Below are 12,357 nucleotides of genomic sequence, written 5' to 3'. Positions count from 1 at the left end.
AGAGAAATTGCATTCCCAAAAGTCTATCTTTGACCCGTGACTCAAACCTATATGTCACCACAAAACTTATGGATTAACTCTAAATACCACGTCATCCCATCTACAGAGGTCACCATCACAGTTAAGTCAAGTTTTGTAAGATTGTGAAATGTGTCCATCAAATAATGATAACAAAAATGAGGCAAAAGCAGCATCTTCCTTTTTCATTGTGTCATTTGGTGACACATAAAATAGAAATTAAATCTAGCTTACTTATTTAATATTTTTCCTTTTTGTTTCAAAATAGAAGATTTACAACATCACCAAATGGCAAACAAAATAAAAAAGAAGTCATAAAGATACACGTTTTATAATAGAGGTAAGGCCAAACAATTTATAAGGTGCTTACTGGGTACCGAGTGTGGCTCAGACATGGTCCCAGGTGATGGGAGTACAAAGATTGATTCAACGGGGGTCCCCACCCCCGAAGCACACAAAGGAACAGGGCAGAGAGGAAAAAAATAAATAAAAGGATATGTTGTGCTAAGTGCTATAAGAGAGCTTTTGGTAAAGTGCTAAGGAGACCCAGATGAAAGGGTAATTATCCCAGAAGAGGGATCAGGAAGGGTAGAAGAGTAAAGATGACATTTGAGCTGGGACTTGAAAGGTAAGTGGGAGTTCATCAGTCAGTCAATCAGGGAGCAGAAAAGCACTACAGGCTGATTCAGCGGCAGAAGCAGTGACAGGAGGGTGACAGAGCTGCTCAGAAACATGGACGTCACTAGGGATAATGAAATCTACAAGTCTGGATTCTCCAGGAGGGATACAGCTAGTTCTTTTCTTGGAGATATATCCACATAGGGAGCTGGGGCGACAAGTGGAAGGAAATCTTTTAACCCTTCATCAGCCCTGTTGCTGGAACGCTCAGCGAAACAGGGAGTTCAGGTTAGGACTGGGGGCTGCTATCAGAGCTGCTGTCCACCTGCACCTTTTGGCCCAGCCATCTAAAGTTGTATACGGGATAAACCCTCAAGCAGACCCTCATCTGTGGACGGTCTAGGTCAACACTGGGTAGAAAGTCATTTGTGTAAAGAATATCATAATCCTCCAACTCTAACCAAAGAATGTTCACAAAGAAACATTTTCATCAACTTTAACTCCCTGAGAAACGCTTCTGTGGGAGCGCAATGACCGCCGATCCCTCTGGGATGCCCACACCAGCGAGTTGGAAGAACGCTGCTTCCTGGGGTTCCCCTGATCGCGGAGCCACTGCTTTGCACGTAGATGAATATTAAACTTGCACCTCGAAGTCAGTGCCCAAGAGTTCCTTCTCCTTCAGCACCATACACAGAGTCAGCAGATGTGGGGAGAAGTCAGTGTTTGTCAGTGACACTTAACGTGAACAAAGCACTTGCTCAGCATCTTTGTACAAGAGATTTAATTTTCATTTAGAGCTCTGAGTACAAGGGTCAGTTAGTCCATAAGTCAGCTGAGAATGGGTGCTAATAACAGGGAATGGGTGCAGGGGTTTGAGTATCTTGAGAGAGGAGGAAAGGATCTTCAGATGCTCAAGGGGAACCCTATATGAATAGAAGGAAGGTCAGCTTCATGTGCAAGCAGCCAGAGACCCTGGAGACTATTTTTAATTCAGAAGAAGTACAGGAAGGAACAGGAACAACAACAAAAAAGGAACTCACCCAGGAGACATGGAAAGCAAGAAGGAAGTAACAGTAACAAGCAAATGGAAAGGAAGTGAGAAAAAAAGATCTGAAAACTAAAATTGTATTCCTAACAGGGAAGCCAGGAACGTTGTAGGAAAAGGCTGAAAGAGGAGAAAAACAGAAAGTAACAATAGGACTACTCAGAGGAAGTATTTTAAATGCCTAATCTTATGAGGGTCAGTGTGGGTCGGCTGGTAACATTCTTGCCTCTGGCATTAGGTCATGAGTTCAAGTCCCACATCAGGATTTGGCCTCAAACCAAGCTTTGATTTTCCAGCAGCTCTGGAAGGCTGGAAGCATTTTCCATTCCTTGGTGCATTAACTTTACCACCCTGCTCTGCACCAAATTAAAAGTACCAGAAAGAAAGGGAGAATCAAAGAAAACTAACAGCCATTATCTAAAAAAAAAAAAAAAAAAAAAAAAAGATACTGGAGAGAATAAGGAAAGAAAGAGAAAGAAGGAAGTTTTCATTTTCATATGTAAAATATTCACTGCATTTGTCTTTAGACTCCTGTGAATATGGGGTATTTATGTCCCCACATCCAAACTATAGCGAGAAGCCCTGTCTACGTTTTCAATGCACCTACAAATCCAGGAATATCAGTGGCGGTAGCAGAGGAAACACTACTCCTTGCTGAACATGAAGATATCATTAAGTAAACAGCAAGTGGGGAGAAAAAAATATAGAAAGGATTCTCTCTGGGATGAGGGAAGAAAAGGAGGACTAATGAACAGACCATATGCCCATCGAGCACTTAGGCAGTGAGGAAAGAGAGAGAGAAAAAAAAATGACTTTAGGTTAAATAACAAGAAGACTACCCTTATATTTGTATAATTATTTACATATTAAAAAGTACTTTTATACATTAACTCAGATGATCCTGACAAAACCTACAGGCAGAAGGAAAAGCAGGTATTTGCACCACGTCACAGGTAAGGGAAGTGAAGATTTAAAAAGCCACGAGACACTCTGAAAGTCACAACCTCAGGAGCAATTCAGCTCATTCCTAGTTTGGGGCTCAAGTACTACATTAGCTAATCGACGTGCAGTACAGTGGGAAATTTTTACCTTTATTTGAACTTCTGAAGTTGAATCCAGAACTTGAAATTCATGGGGCAAGCACAGTTTGCTAACATCCTAAGTTATGTCCAACAAAGAATGATCAGCATAATGCTTACCAATGTAGAAAAGTGGTTTCCTACCCTCCTGTTTTTTTCAGTCAGAAATAGCAAATATAATTTTTAAGTAGTAAAATATTTTTAAGGCATTAAAATAAGCACACCAACCAATTAACTTTTGGGAAAACTGGAGGAATTTAAAATGCAAAATATTAGAGCCCAAGTGATAATTGCCCTTCGCTGTACAGGCAGCCAGACGGAGAAAACACAATAGATATTGCTTCTAATAAACAAGGATTACCAAACACCGCCGTGGTCCTTCCTCCCAGATGTGCAAAAGGAGAAAGTGATGTCAGGAACATGCCTTAAAGCCTTGCTAATGCTGCTTCTTATACAATCTGGTTTATATACAGCCCCAGGCTTCGGGGGACTCGGGTAGGAAAGGCACCCACGCTTCTACAAGTTTCCACGGCAGGGTTCAAAAGAGGGCCCCAACAGTGGGGTCCCGATGAGAGCCCCACCCTCAGAGGGCGTCCCATAACCTAGGCACTGTGCCAAGCGCCTTATATACATGACTCAGTCACTCCTCACAGTCCTTCTGTCAGAAGGGACTGCTGGTGTCCTCTCTACAAGTGCAAGGATCGTCACGTCACAGCTCAAGCCACACCGCTCACACGTGGCACAGACGAGTTCTGAATTCAGGTCGGCCTGGCTCCAGAGCCTGGGCGCTCTCTTTTTCTGTTGTTAACCGAAGTACAGTTGACATACAATACTGCGTCAGCTTCAGGTGTACAACACCGTGATTCAACAATTCTGTACATTTCGAAAATGCTCACCACAAAAAGCATAGTGACCGTCTGTTACCCATGCAAAGTTTTTACAATATGACTGACTAGTGGCTCTTCAGCAGTGCCCTACGACCTCCTTCAACCCGAGCTTCTGCTGAAAACACCCGTGAGAAGGAAGAGCGACCAGAAGGTGCCAGGTCCTGCCAAGGCTCCAACTGAGGAGAAAGAACCAGGTGCTAGCCCCACAGCGGGGCCTTGATGGCTCCGGGCCTTGTTCATACTTGGGTAAGTCATTTTTAAAATAGATATTCTCATCGTGCTGTGCCGCTGGGAGGAAGCAACATGGGGACAGAAGATGGCAAATGTTTTCCATGTGCTCCACAAACTAACAAAATGCTTCTGATTTCCTGAATTTTCTATTCAGGAGTGTCCGTTATCTCAATAAATAATTTCAAGTGTCGCAATTTTAATTGGAAAAATCATGACTGTAAAGCATTTTAAACCAATATCTAATCCAGTTTTGATTATTTTTACTTATATCCATTAAATGTTCTTCTGTTAGATAAAAACTGTCCCCATTATTCTAGCCTCATCACCAGCAGCAACAGAAGTTATGTGCACGAGAAGGGCACATAACCAGGGAAAAGTGCTAGCAAGAGGGTTGCAAAGAGCCTCAGTTGATGCTACTTACCAAAGACATCCTACTTTTAGCAGAAAAGGCTTGCTTTTGCTTTTCCACAGTTTTCTCTATAATTATGAAACTGGAAGGACTCAACCTTGGCTTCACTTTTATAAGAGAGGAGAATGGATATTTAAATCAGCAGGAAACAAAATAAAGGAAAAAGTTGAATTGCTCAATTCTTTGCTGAAAGGAGCAAACAAACAGAAAAACGTCTGGGAAAGTTTACATGGGACAAGATTAACTGCGTGGAAACGAATTCAAATGAACGGCCTACAGATGGCACGGGCAATTAAATGGGAGAAAATGTAGGGTAATGAGTCTGTGAGGATGGAAAAATATACAGAACCACTGACAACACACGATCTCACCCCCAACTACCACTGTTATTAGCCTTAGAAGTCACATACTGCAGGCCATAAAGGAGAACACGGCCTGGTGGAACCAAGTGAGGCAGGAACCCCAGCCATCAGAACACAATACGTACGCAGCCACATCCATGGAAAGGGACAGGTATTTCTCCAACGGTTAAGCCGAAAGGATCAGCAAGAGATGACGTGACTCTCTCTTTACAAGACTGACTGAGCTTCCTCCAAGGCAGAGGCTTCAACCTCATGTTGGAAGCTTGCCCTACCTTTATTCCTTCCTCCTTCTCTCTGTCTTTACTCTTTTTTTAAACTGAAGGCAGTTCCTAGACAGTGCAAGATAATCACAAAAATGACACAATTAAGGGAAAACAAGCAAAACATGACAAAGGCAGGCTTTGAATAATTATACAGAAGAGGCCAAGGAGTGACATTCCAAAATGTGGGAAATCCTAAAAAGTTAAATGTGAAAAGACATCTTAATGTAGACTGTGTGTGTGTGTGTGTGTGTATAAGAGAGAAAGAGAGATTTTTTTCTTGTACATGAGTGGAATTCGCAATCAGACTGAGCCTCCAAGAGCGGTAATGCAGGGAACCAGAACAAACAGTGTCAGAGAGGGGTTAAAGTCAGCGAAGAGGGAGAGGAAAAAGGCCAAGACACCCAACCATAAAATTTCTTGTGTCTCTAACATGACAATTATAAGTTTAACTGCTGTTGTCTAAAATACAGCTCTATAATCATAGTCCTGTGGGTCCCATATTTACTCTCTCTCTCTCTCTGTGGCCTACAGATTTAATTTGTTTAGTTTGTAGGGAAACAGAAGACTCAGAAAGAAAGAGAGAGAGAGAGAGAGAAAGGAGGAAACCACCAGCTCTTCAAAGTTCTCTGGACTCTGAGAACCACGCATGGCTTGCTGCCTTGCTCACTGTGAGCCCAAGATCTTGTCTCTGGACATGACCTGTCAGGCACGCCTGGGTCTGGTTATTCTGCAGGGCCTTCTGACAGGAAAGAAGGCATCTGCTAGCATACACACAGAGGAAGCCTGACCGGAAGTCCCCAGGACATCTCACCCAGTGAACAGAGGGTGACGGGGATCCCAGAAAGCCCAGTTTTTGACAAGCTCTTTGAAGCCAGGGTGCCTGAGAGCCTTGCCTGTCAGGTCTCCCATCCCCCACTCCCACCCTCTGTTCTGCTGCCATTCAGGTCCTTGTCCCTTTCCTCACTTCACCTCCACATTCGCCTCCTCCCCCTCCCATGTCCCAGTCTGGCTATCCCTCAGAGTGCGTCCAGCCCTCAGGTGTCAGTCATCTTGTTAAAATGCAGATCTGGCCATGCCACTCTGCTTAAAGCCCTTCCGTGACTAACTAGCATTCAGGATGGAGTGAACCCCATAGCTTAGCCCAGGATGGAGCTCAACTCTGGAGATAGCCACACCCATCAGCAACCCAGGCATGAGCTAGCTGACTCAAACACAGATGAAAGACTCCCAGGGACATGACTGAGCCTTTCTCGCTAGCCTCCTTTCCTGTCACCTTCCCACCAGGTGTCCTTCCCTCTTCCCCACACTGAGCCCCACACAGTGCTCTCACCTCCGGCCTCCATGCTTCCCCCCACCCTGTGCTGACTGGAATGCCTGCCTCCAATGCCCACACTTCTTTTAACTCCAGCTCTTTACTAAAGAGCCCTCTCTTCCATGCAGCCTTCCTGGAGTGCCCACTCCCCACCTCCCATCTGATTTTCGTGCCCTCCTCCGGGGTTCCCCTAGCACACAGATTTCTCGCGTGGCACTGATCATACTTACCTCAATATGCTGTAATCAGTTTACGTTTCTGTCTCCCCTACTCCCTGGAAGTTCCTTCAGAATGAGTTGTGTTTTGTTTTAGTTTGGATTCCCAAGACTTAACATGGTACTTGGCATAATGTAGGTTTTTGATGAATAAAGGAATACTATCGAAGGCAAGGTTAGCTGACTCAAACACAGATGACAGAATCATACAAATAGATGAGCAACAGCAGTGAGGAAGTTCATACTGGATGTGTTTACTAGCAAAGGGCCCAGAAACTGCCAAAAACTCCAGACTCCAAATCACTCTGGAGATAGCCACACCCATCAGCAACTCAGACATGAGCTAGCTGAGCTTTTCCAGTGGAATGAAGCAACATTTGGTATCTTCCCCCCATTTAACCAAAACTTGCCTTGCTCTGTTTACAGAAATCTTTTTTTTTTCATATCATGAGATATGATATCATGGTATACCATGGTAGAAATTTTAATGTCTTACTAATTTTAGCTTACTATTGTATATTTTAACATAAAATGTGTAAGACAGTCACTGTAAGATTCTGATTATTTAGGAGGGGGATGTGTAAAAGGAACATATACCATGGACAAAGGAAACTGAAATAAGTAGGACAGGGCAATGACAAATTCCAGCAAGGCACTCAAGGAGAAAAGCACAGTATTTACCATATTGCTCTCCTTTTCTTTTTCTAAATTGAAGACTTCAAGAAACTTTCTCTTTATAATTATACAGAAATAAGAACAAAATATGTTTATAAGACTGACCTAACAGAATGTATACTTTAAGTATAAGGAGTTAATGTACCTCTTACATTTGTATTATTATGTATTTGACAGGGGTAGACGTGTATTTGGAACTCAGCTGAGTAGTCCCTTGAATTGCTGAACTGAACTGGATATTCTTAATTGCAGGCTGAATACCCCTCACCCAGATCCCAACAGATTTTAAAAACAATGAAAGGATCCAACATCATAATGATATCTCGGGCACTTGAAATTGACAACATTTTCTTGATCGGTGCAGGTTACCATATTAGTGGATTATTTCAGAAACATGTTCCCAAGGTCAAAAGGAAAAAGATCAGTTGATTCGGCTACAGATGGCTGCTAAATTTTGAAATTTCCTTTCTAAAGCCTAAATTCAACACTCTGATAGACAGGAATAATGCAACCCAAGGGCCTGTTTTCCTAGATGAAAACAAGGATGACCAACTGTAAACTTAGGGCTCCTCTAGGGCTTAGCTCCTTACAATTCTAAAATCCCGCTCCTGAGCTTTCCAACCACACATAGTTGTAATGCTTGCCAACACTTTTTAACTCATGCATTGCCTTTCTTTCTTCAATATTCAGCAGTAAGACAAGTACAACGGGGTCTCTTGCTTTTAAAAGGTACTGGGGAAGTGTATAGTTAATTCACTACTGTGAATTTTTTCCTTAAAATGAATAATCACTACCTTTGTTTGTGCCCTGCTTTGTTCCGGAAAGAATGTAAGATAGCTATAATCATTACCTAATTGATTTTTCTCGCTCCCACACACCCCTCCTCTTCTTTGTAAGCTAACATCTTCATGCTGATTGTGTTTTAAATGAGGAGCAACCACACATTCATATGTATCAAGACAATATTAGTGTCCCAAAAAGGGAAGAAGTTCGGTCTATTCATTCAACAAATACTGAGTTTCTGCCAACTAGATGGCCACGGTTCCCACTTCACCAAGTTTACAGTCTAGTGAGGGAGAGAAGCAAATAACCAGACAATTACAACAGAGTGAGCTAAATACATGACAGAGAAATAGAGAATGCTTCTGGAACCTGCAGAAAGGGCATCTCCTCCAGACTTGGGAGATCAGAGAACCTTCCCGTAAGTGAAGTTAGCTGAAAACTTGAGGAACCGTAGGCTATTTGAAGGTAATATGATAGCAACACCACCAAAACACCAGATAGAGTCAGTCCAAATAGTTTATCCCAGTGAGAGTCAACTTCTTGATCCAGATGTGACAAGTGGTCATCTTGCTGCTGCACCCAGACGACTCATGGACTGGCCACAATTCATTCCAAACACTAGGTTCTATAACAGGTTTCCAGTTCCCTTTATTTCTAAATATATTCTGCTTTCTCCTGTCCTAGTTCACTGTCTTTACCAGCCTCCCAACAATCAAGCATTTCAACTCAACCCAACAAGGGCCTATGTGGTAGACAGGGTGATAGATAAAGGACACAGGGAAGGGAGGAACTGGGGCCCCACCTCAAGAACCACATAACCACAGAACCATAAAACGGAGAAAAGCCATGTGACCACCCACTGACCATACCACTCCCCACAAACCTTGCTGAGGTCCCCTAGCGCCACCAATCCTGCTTGAGAAACAAATATCCCCACTTTGAACTTATCTTAGGTTAGACGCATTTCTCTGTACCCAGCATCTGTTATATTCTAAAGACAGCAGAATGGGCTCCGGATACCAGAGCCCCTTCCCTAACAGTTGGATCCTCATCCTCTGTCCCTTTGAGTATTCTTCCGAAAATGGTACATTTCCTGTGTCCAGAGAATACGGATGTTTTCTTAAATCATTTCTACATATCACTGTCAATATAAAACCACAACACTGAGACCAAAGAAAAATAACAAGTTTTGACCATTTGCTCTTCCAGAAATCACTGGACATTCTACAAGCTGATTGAATGGTTGGATGGAATTACTTGCTCATGTCCCTTCCAATCCGGAGACTTTATGATCCTACGACATAATTACAGCTATCTCTCCTTAAGGGCTATAGCTAGGAAAAATTATCCCAGTGTACGAAGTTATTGTAGAGGGAGAATCGGGTCAGCATTTCAATAATACTTGGCTTTTCGAAGTTGTCCAACATAACCTCACTGGTAACAGGCAAAACCGCAGCTGCAGAGAGAAGTAAATGCAGCCTGGGCCATACTCAGTTGTATATTTTACAACCAAAGGCGGAGGGTTTTACTTCAAAAGATCAATGATACACAAAATTGAACAAACAAATAAAAAAAAAAAGAATGTTCTAAATGTTTTGGATTGTATGATACTTCCCGTCTAAGGATGTGTAATTATTTTTGCTATCCTTTCCGAACTGAATCTTAATTACGTTTTGAGATCCGAGTAGCAGAAAATTCAAAACTTGTGCTCAGTCTTTAAGGCATTTTGAAAAAGCCTTATAGATATGTAACAAGACCTACGCCCACCCTCATGCGCTACAGAACCTCATACATCTCTTTGGTGCTCCACACTTTACACATCCAAGAGTTTCTCACTAAGATACATATCTTCACAACAAATGTCTCAACTTGTGGTTCAAACTATCATTCAGAGCGTCAAGAAGAGAAAGTCCCATCACTCAAGTCCTGCACCAGACGTCACATCCAGGCAAAAAGTACGCCATATGCACCTTTGGTCTTCTGAGCCAATGTTCTCTTCCACTCTCATGGGAAACAGCCAGAAGGTTCCAGGCAGTTCCTGACTACAAGGAACTAACCAACTGGGTTCGAATCCAACCTCTACCACTTCCGAGGTGTATGATCCTGGCAAGCAATTTAACCTCTTTAGGCATTAATTTCTTTATGTGGGGGGGAAAAATAATAATCACAACACCACCTTCCTCATAAGATTATTGACATATTTCAGTAATACCCTCACCTCACCTCAATCTCTAGTTCACTCTAAAACTGGTTGCTTTGGAGAATTTTGAAAGGGCTACTGGAACATAGGAAAACAAATATGGAGAAGCCACTCAGTCCTAAAAAGAAGGGTTTTGTAATTACTATGGCTCAATTGCTTGAGTCACATTTAATTAAGTCTGGAATTTCCAAGGACAAAAAAACAGAGCTTCCCAACAGGACACCTAAGATAAGAAAACAAGTAGGATCAGAGCTGGGAAGTTCTTAAGAACATGCTGTTGAGGGCTGGCGTGGTAGCCACAAGTCACACAAATGCACTGGAAGGTAAGGGACAGATTCTTCTACCAACCAGAGGAAATCTTTTCACGTTGTCCTCCCTCTCAATATCTCAGTACTACTGCTAAATCCAGGGTGAACCAACTGTTAACTGTAAAAATCTGAGAATGCTGAGTGGGGGAGAGAAGAGAAGCAGAGTCCAGTGAACAGAACGGTCAGTGAGAATCATGAAATAACTGTGAACATCTCAATGAACCACACACTGTGGGTTTGGGGCCTACAGAGTTAACCCCTCCATTTCCCCATAACTTCTTCACTCATGGCTGCTGTGTTGGCTGAAAACTAAAACTGTCACCCAAGCAACATCAGTCTCCTCAGAAAGAGAGGAACAACCCAGCATCAGGAAATACAATGACCCTTTCCAAGGCAGCTGGTTTAGAACTTGTAAATCATTGTGAAACACCAAGACAGGCCAAACCACATCAATACCACATTTAAATAAAATGCGTATATACAACCACCCAAAACAAAGAGATGACTCATCAGAACTCTAGTTCTGCCTTCCTTCCTTCCCTATCAGGTCTGCTGAGGATGCACCTAATGCATTTGAAAGTCATACTCTGAGTAAGGTAACTGCTTGATAAGTGAAGGCCTCCGGTTTTCAAAAAAGATTCCTACTTTTCCAGGCCACACCCGCAGATGTCACTAACAGGTGACTGCCCTACTGGGTGGTACCTCGGCCCAAAGTACAGAGCAGGAAAGGCCTGAGTTGAGGCAGCTGGGAACCCAGAGCAGTGAAGGCCTGTGTCAGCAGACCAGCGAACCCACAGCGGAGAAGATCCCTGCTGTGGCCCATCCTGCCTGAAACTCAGGGGACTTACAAGTTACACGTTGCCTCTAGCCTCCCTGTGAGGCCCTGGGCAGTTTTGTTTCCTGTCCGCCTTCACACCCTCCCTTTGAATGCTGCTCAAGCACTGAATTCTGTGAGACGCAAAGCCAGTGAAGATTGAATGCAAGTGCATAATCTTCATTGCCCTCCAGTCCATCCCCTGTGAAGCCTGAGTGTGGCTCGAATGAGGCCAGGTGAAAGCACACTCCATCCCCTCTCTTCAGCCCACCCTGATCTTCTTTCTCAAGGCTTTCTGGGTCACCTCTCACTGCTCTGAGGATTACTTCTATCTCCAGATCGAGAATTCCTTTGTTCTTCCACAGGCTGGTATCTGCCCGAGGAGTGATCCTGTCACTAAGCTTTCCATTTCTCCCTGGGATGTGTTGAAGGAGCCAGTAGGTGGTAACAGATAACTCACATGATCCCAACCAAGATTTCAGAACCTTGGTGGAAAAAGTCTTGCTTATGGAAGCAGTGTTTCCCCAAAGACCCAGCACTCTGTGCCCACTACACATGAAATCATGGGCACGACACATGCATTTGTCTCCTCACGGGCTGCAAAGAGGAGGTAACAGTGGGAAATCTGCCACCACCTCCCCCCAGTAGGAAGATAGGCAGATCCGGAATGGTCTGTCCCCTGAGCATTCTGGGTACTTGGTGAAGGTACAGGAGGAGAGGGGCTGTCAGCATGAGTAGGGGGAGGACAGGGAGAGAAAAGGGTGCCATCTGAGCCAAACTGCTTATGGCTCTTGTCTAACAGAGTGCTGCTTTCTGATCCTGTTACTGCGTGTCACTTTCTGCCACGCCACCCCCACTCTATTTGCCAAAGACCTCAAGATGTTTCTAAGAGGTTCTGAATTATTGACAAACCGAGGGAAGATGCTTTGGGAAACATTAAGTACAGAAACAGACCTGTACAGCTAGTGCAAACACTCGGTCATTGGCAGTTTCCTTTTTAAGGCCAAAAGAGAAGGAGAAGGAAAAGGAGAAGGAGAAGAAGATGAAGAAGACGAAGAAGAAGATGAAGAAGATGAAGAAGACAAAGAAGAAGAAGGAAGAAGAAGAAGAAGAAGAAGAAGAAGAAGAAGAAGAAGAA

General features: G+C 43.4%; 1 protein-coding gene across 7 annotated transcripts in view; it reads right to left on the bottom strand.

The window, feature by feature from the left end:
• Positions 1-12,357, bottom strand: part of RGL1 (ral guanine nucleotide dissociation stimulator like 1) — a 251,420-nt gene that overhangs the window by 121,728 nt on the left and 117,335 nt on the right. The window lies entirely within an intron of this gene.

The sequence above is a fragment of the Mirounga leonina genome, unplaced genomic scaffold (genome assembly GCF_011800145.1).
Source record: "Mirounga leonina isolate KUSES-001 unplaced genomic scaffold, KU_Mleo_1.0 Mir_154, whole genome shotgun sequence".
NCBI classification, from domain to species: Eukaryota; Metazoa; Chordata; class Mammalia; order Carnivora; family Phocidae; genus Mirounga; species Mirounga leonina.
Note: the sequence above shows the minus strand (reverse complement) of the source record. Positions and strands in the feature narration are given on the sequence as shown.